Raw genomic sequence first — 7505 nt, 5'->3', positions numbered from 1 at the left:
ACTGTGAGGGTCAATGTGATTGTGAACGGTTGCTCTGTATATTGGTCCAGTGATACGCTGGCGACCTGTCCAGTGTGTACCCTGCCTCTCCCCCAATGTTAGCTGGGATTGGCTCCAGCTCCCCCACGACCCTCAAAGAAAAGCGTAGGCGGAAATTGATATGAAATCTTCAATTCTTCAAAACTCTTCAGAGAGACCAGAATACACAGCTGCACAAAAAAAGAAACTCTCTAACTTTTTCCAATTTTCTCACTGAAGTCAAAGGGAAAATGAACCAAGCAAATTAGGACTGGTGAATTCAAGCATATGAAAGTCAAGCTTTATGGCAGGAAGGTGTTCACTGGACAACGTTCAGCTTGTGTCCAGGGCAAAAAGTAGGTAAAGCAATGAGCAAACCTGCTGTGGCTAAAGCATTTTGTATTGTTAATTACTCTTGCAGTAAGTAATTCGCTTTTTACCATTTGTGTGGTTCCACTTTGGCAATGAGAAGATCAAACGCGCACATATTCTAATTGAGAGAGGACTCATAAACAGAAACCTTGCTGGGGGTTTAGATAGATCATTGCACGACTTCATCCTACAGACCTGCAGTTTAGGCACAAACACACACACACACACACACACACACACACACACATTAGCAGAAGATCACACAGCGGGTAGGCGGGCCTCTGCTGCACTGGTTTGTTGTCAGGTGACTCTCTCTACGGCTTCGACTGCGGCAGATCCCAGCAGGGAATGTCGCTGATTGCTGACCACGCACACAACAATGTCGCCTGTGAACCCACAACTTTATGGCTGCCCGGCTTTGATGCAACATCTAATTGGCTGAGATGAACTGTTGCTCCAGCAGCTTGGGGCCCAGCTCCACTGCACGCCGGTGCACACAGTCACTGTCTGCATTTAATTAGGTCCCCTCTGCCTCCTGTGTGTATACTGTATCTGTGTGTGTGTGTGTGCATGCAATATATCAATACGTACATCTGCCTCTATGTTTGCAAGTAATTCTTCATACCTATGTTTATACAGGTTATTTATGTGCCTGATTTTTAAACGCAAAGACAAAATCATTTGAAATGAGCAAAGAAGAAAGAGGGGTTGTACTTTGAAACCTGTGATACGATGAGCTGTATGGTAGAATTAAGATGGAGAGGTTTGGGGTTTATAGCCTGGTGGTTTGTTTCCTCAGTTCTTAGCGTGGCCCGAGGCAACAGTGATTGGCTCGGATGATGACAGGGTGCAGTCGAGTTGAAGAAAAGAGTGAAGGGTGTCGTAGTGGTTTGTTTTCGCAGGCCCTTCACTTCTCAGCGTTTGGCGATGGGTCTGGAGCCTGTTGTCGTCACGGAGGGGCTGTGCGTGAGTGGCGCTTTGTTTAACTTCCTCTCAGTGCTGGAGGAACCAGCAGGGCCCAGTAATGAGTCTGCAAACAGGACTCACGAGGAAGGGAACTGCGTTGTTCATTACTAATTGCAGTGAGTGATGGCAATATGTTGCCTTGTGTTTTTGGTGTGCGGTTTGGTTTAAAAGCATAAGGTTATGTAATCCATCTTTTTGCTTAAAAAAAAAAAAAATCACAAATTCTAAATACGCAGCTCATATAAACGGACACTAGTGCTTAGATAATACATAAATTACTCACACATAATAGCTACATGAAAGTTGCGTTGGCCGTTGCATGCCAATACACTTTTTCATGTTAGAAATGAGGGGCAATTTTAGAAGCTGCGCTGCTTTGTTTATTTGCATAAAATTGAAGAAACAGCATAAAGTATCATGTGTCTCAGCTTGTGCTGAACTCACCAGTGCACAATGACTGATTATGGCAAATTACTATCCCCGTACGAGCTGCCGAGAATCCGCTCTCCGTGCTGTATGCAGCCCTGAAGCAGGGGAAGAGAAATTGTTCCGCCCAAGTACCATAAAAACAGATTGGAAGCTCGGCACTGTGAATTAGCTGCACAGGAAGCCCCCTAAACCCCCTGTTTTATTCATGAGCATGAAGGCTATCGGAGTCTAAGAAACCCCTGTGGTCTCGCCCGCTACATCAAGGTTGCATGCCGCGTCCATGGAAGGCTGCATTTTTTTTCCACATGCCACATTAAAAAGCATCAGAGATTAACTACTGCCATCGTTTGAGATATATAAACAAATTCTTAACCGTAATGCAGCACGAGAGATCAATCCAGCAGCCATGTTGGAGGATTTTTAATGAGAAAACTGTCATTCCACTCATGGAATCCTGCTCGAAATGTCCACAAGTTACATTTTGTGGTTTGGAGCTTTGTTTGGGCAACCAGGGGAAAAGTCGGTGTGTAGGAGGGGAGTGGAGGAACTTTGCACAACTGTTGAGAAAAATGCATTGTTACTGATAATCCTTTGGAAATTGAAATAGGGAGAGGGCAGTGGCTTCTATGGGAGAGCGATGCAGTGGACACACATACTTCTTGCAGAGCCTAAGAAGTTGGTAGTCGCCACAGGGGGTACAGTGGGTTGGGGCCAAGTGAGAGGAAGCTAAAGAGGCCACATCTATTAAAATCAACAAGAAGAAAGATTGAACAAGAAAATTAGCTTTTAAATAACCAATGTTTACTGTGACACTTGTTACTGCTGTTCCTTTAACAACTTCTACATAGTTAGGCATCTGTCGTCATGACAATACATGAATAACCGGGTGTTAGAATTGGCACCGAACATAAAAATATGTTCATGTACATAGATAAGTGTCCTTGAGCACAGAGAGAAGTGATCAAGGAAACACGGTTTTAAATACAAACTGCCAAGCATGAAAAACGTGCATTTAAAATGTGGCGTTCCCCTTTAATAAGCATAGAATCAAACATGAACAACTTACTTTACCAATGAGAGGGGGATTAATTGGTCTATTTCCCTTTATGCTAATAAATAAGCAATAATAACAAAGTTGCCACTGAGAGAAGAATTACCCAGTGGGAGGCCATTTATTGCTTTTCCATTTTTAACGACCATTGAAAGCTATCAGATGCATCACATAATATCGAGCCACAATATATGTAGATTTCTGAGCCATGTGTCCTTGTTTACTTGATTTGTCTGGGTGCCAGCGTTTCCTAATTGTCCTCTCTGAATTTAGCAACTTGGTCTCTTGTCATTACGGTGCCACTGAAGTCCTAATGAGTGGAATTGTTATCTGAAAGATGGCCCCCTTTTTTCCCTGCTGCGAAAGCACATTAGATCCAGACAGCTCATTTCCATTCCCCCTGTCATCTCTATAGAAATGACGTGCAGTGCTTGAAACTGTTTATTTCCAAATTCAGACCTCCTCCGCGGCAGCCATCGGCTTCAATTACCAGTTTTTCCTGAGCGGAGCCATCAGGCAGCCTGACACTGAGGTCCAACCTAATTCCCACCTTCTCCAAAGTCAAGAGCATAATGTGCAGATAAAAAAGGTGGAAAATAGCCTGCCGCTCATTAGCATGCAGCGCCTGCCTGTTCATTTGCCTGCCGCGAATGAAAGTTCTGACACTCAGCGCCTTGTGCAATACGAGAATAGTCCTCTTCAGACTGCCTTGTGTCCTTACTGCCATGGAAAGGTCATCGGCAGAGGTGTGCGCTCACCAACCTGCCTTGCTGCTCTTCACTGGCCCACCTGAGAGAAGGGTTAGCCAGGGGTATGGACGCAGGGAGAACCTCATTACCTGCTGAATCAACATATTATTGCCATGCTTCACCCAGCCGAATTGTTTACAAGTGTCTTTAGCGCGGGCAAAAGCCTGCTCTGGTGGGCCACGACCGCATTCATTAGTCCCTGACCCTGGTGATTATGTGTTATCTGATACGCTGCTATCTGGCTTGGCTGCATGAGCAGGGCCACTGGCCTGCATTGGCCTGGGCCCATTACAACCCCTCTCTTTCTCCTCTCTCCGTTTTTCTCTCCCTCTCCCCCTCGATCCCTCTACTCCTCTGTCTGAGCTCCCTATGAATGTATCCATTAGCCTGCCGATGTGTAAATTGTTTTCACCTGCACTGCAGGCAGATGGGAAGCAGTGTCTCTGTCGTGATTTCCTATGCATGAGCTTTCTAATCAGTCAGAGAGTAACATGATTCCCTTGCTCCTTGCTAGAAAAAAGGTGAGCCCGTGCGAGCATGCACACATATATTGCATACACACATACATGCACACATGTTCTCACAATCACAGGCTGCAATCAATATGCACGCCGCGTTGTGGGGATACTGGTGCAGTGGTAGCGGTGACAGGGTTCATTATATGAGCTTGCCTTACAACACGGTGATGGCTTAATACAGAGGAGAGGGCCAGGACGGAACTGATCCTTGCCTTTGCTTTTCCCAATTTGAACTGAAATTGAAGAATGATTTGACCTAGAAGACAAAACCCACATAAGCGCAATGACATCCAGTGAAAGTGTCAACTGAATGTGACCCATGGAAGAGACAGGTGCCCCTCACGCAAACAAATAACGTATTCCCTAAAGCCTTAATGTAGATGGTGCATGTGCCCCGAGGGCCTCTCCCGGTCAACTGGGTCAAATGGGCCTTCCAGGACTGGATTAGCTGTTTAGGTGTCCGTCTATTACTAAATGCTCATATTCTTCAGACAGAAAGTTACAGATTTTGGTGACTCACTTTTTTAAATGAAGACACAATGCAGTTACTGGAAAATCTCTTGTTTCTGTTGTTGTGATGACACTTTAACATATAGCATCACCTATGCCCTTTTTCCTGTGTTCAAAAAACCTCTCTACACCCACAAACATTTGGCTTTTGTCGGTAATGAGAATGGATACAAATGGTATTCGCTTACAGGTCAAATGACTGCAGTAGACACAGGTCTTACCCGGCTTTAACTTCAGCACTTTGGCAAGACATCGAGTTGAGAGAGCATCACAGTTTTTGGGGCGTTTGTCTAAAATTACGCGATGGGGCAAAAAACTGAAAGGCAAACTCTTCTACTGGCAATGGGAAACGTCTTGACAATAACACGTAAAGCACCTTGAGATTATATATGTCGTGATTTGGAACTAATAAATTGGGAAGGAGAGCCAATCACCTTTTTAGCAGGTTTAACCGTGGTTAAAGAAATGCTAATTTTGATTATGTTAAATAGGTATTACGTTGATGAGTCCCAGCTGATTCAGCTACACAGCACTGGTCAACAGTTTTTTTATTTTTTATTATTTATTAATATTGAACATATGGTGTTTTTAAGTAGTACAAAATTCAACACCGCACCACAGAAATTCCTGGAATTATTTATTTAAATTTTTACACAATGCTGCAAGGTGCAGGAAAAGGTCCTACTGCTACTACAATCTATGTATGTTTGCCATATATACCTAAACACAACATAAGCTATCCACTGGCTTCAGCATTAATATTAGTTTCATCTCAGTGCAAGACATCCGCTGTACAGCAGTCACTTCATCACCACCAAGCCTGAGATCAAGGTGGGAGAGCTCTGTCTTCACAACACCAGGGATCAGTGTAACCAACCAGGCCCGAAACAGGAGCAAACAACACGTCCTGGCTGTCAGACATCTGACCCAAACAGCCCAGCCTACATGAATCTCACCATCTGACAAACACACACACGCTGCCCTTTTCCACCGCTGTCTGCCACGCCACCCTGGCTATCAGCTGTCAGTCAAACACCAGACTCCACAGACTCTTGTCAAACGGAGAGATGATCCTCTCCTTCCTGTCTCTCTCGCCCGCAGACACAATCTGCCAATGGAGCATGACAGTGTGAAGACTACTAGATGACTAAGGCTGTAGATGCCCGAAAGATAGAATAAAAAAATTAATGAAAATGGAGAATGATTCGACTCTAACTAACGACGACATCACAAGGCGTGCGTGCACTGACAACAGGCCACTGTCGTTAGACCTGGGATTCTTTTGTTGAAACCACACTGATGCATTGTGCTCTCAGACAGCACTCCAGACTGCCATAATGTTTATTCAAATAACCAACAAGAGCAGCATCATGGTGAATCTGATCTCTTCACTTGCCCTTAGCGATACAAGAGACAACATCGACAGAAAAACAAACTGTAAAGCAGCATTAAGAATCGACACGTGGAAAACAGGGAAATTACACAATGTGTTTTCACACAGCTTAGCTCAGCCTCTTGGCGTTCAATTTCTTCTTAAGTCACGACTGAAAAGGCAAGCATTGGAAACTAGCTCCCCTCCATCCCATTCTATTTTGTCAGCTTCTTTTTCCATGAAATTATAAAGAGGATTTGTTGCAGCTTTTCATTCACTTGATAGCACTTAACTAATTGCTTTCCTCTCATAGACAGAAACGTACTCACAACAGACACACAAATAAACGATATGTGGGCATGTGTGCACACACACAAATAATACACAAATATTTTTTTGTACTTTTTAAATTTTAATCAACCCTGGTTTTGAATGGATACAACTAATATCATCATCTGGACACATTTGATATTTTAAATACAACTTTGTGAAAAATGAAACTAAAGCTGTGCCAACTACAAGTGTCCACCTTTTGAAACGATTATTAAAACTGGGTCAAATCTCTTGCGCTGGTGCCATCAGCCAATTATAGAAACAAGTGACCATTGAATTAACACATGAAACTTGAAAGCTTTTGCACTCTGATGTAGAATGCACTCTGGGAAGAAATATGTCAGACCTTATTTTGCAAATTCACAGGATGTCACCTGCATTCTGAGGCAAACAATAGGCTTCACCTGAATGGGAGCAAAATTACATTGTAAATGTTGAAAATGTCAGAGTTCTTCTTCGAAACATTTTCCGTAAATGCTATTCAGACGGTGAATGAATAACAAATGTTCCGACTAAGTTCATTTTAAACTTGTCACAATAGGCGATGCCTATACACTTTTTTTTTTTTCATGGATGAGAACTGAGGATTTGCATTAACCCCAAACACTGCTTCAGTATCTAAGTGATATAGTGAAAAGGAGTGAAGGGAGAGCCGTGCAAATCAGGAAGAACAAGCCACAAAAGACAGATAAAGCCCCAACGCCACAGAGAGGTGAGCCAACTGTTCCAAGTCTTGCACAAGGGGAGAAAGAAAAAAAAGGAGTGGGAGTGAGGGGGAGTGGTGGTGGAGAAGATAATTTAGCATTTGTGTAAGCTGTTTATCAAATTATTAACTGCACAGATGTTTCTGACTAGCTAGGGGCTGAACATGGGCTCTGCCAGGCAGGCGAACAAAGGTCTGAATAAGGATTCAACGGAGATGTGCACTGAATATCAATTTAATTTACTAGCTGTTAATTCTCATGCAAATTGTGACCCCTGTTAGAGCATATCAATGGCCGTAGACATTGTGTGTCTTCAGAGGAGCAGTGGGGAGAATCGGTGCAAAAACACTATACAAAACTACAAACAGGGAAAATAATATTTTCAGTGCAGCCATTTATGTCAGATTTGAAAAATGTATGCATGGCACTTTTTTTGTCTTTTAGCCGATAAACACTTTGAAAGATTATTCCTACTGTATCATA

The sequence above is a fragment of the Paralichthys olivaceus genome, chromosome 12 (assembly GCF_024713975.1).
Source record: "Paralichthys olivaceus isolate ysfri-2021 chromosome 12, ASM2471397v2, whole genome shotgun sequence".
NCBI classification, from domain to species: domain Eukaryota; kingdom Metazoa; phylum Chordata; class Actinopteri; order Pleuronectiformes; family Paralichthyidae; genus Paralichthys; species Paralichthys olivaceus.
This window is presented reverse-complemented; position numbering follows the sequence as displayed.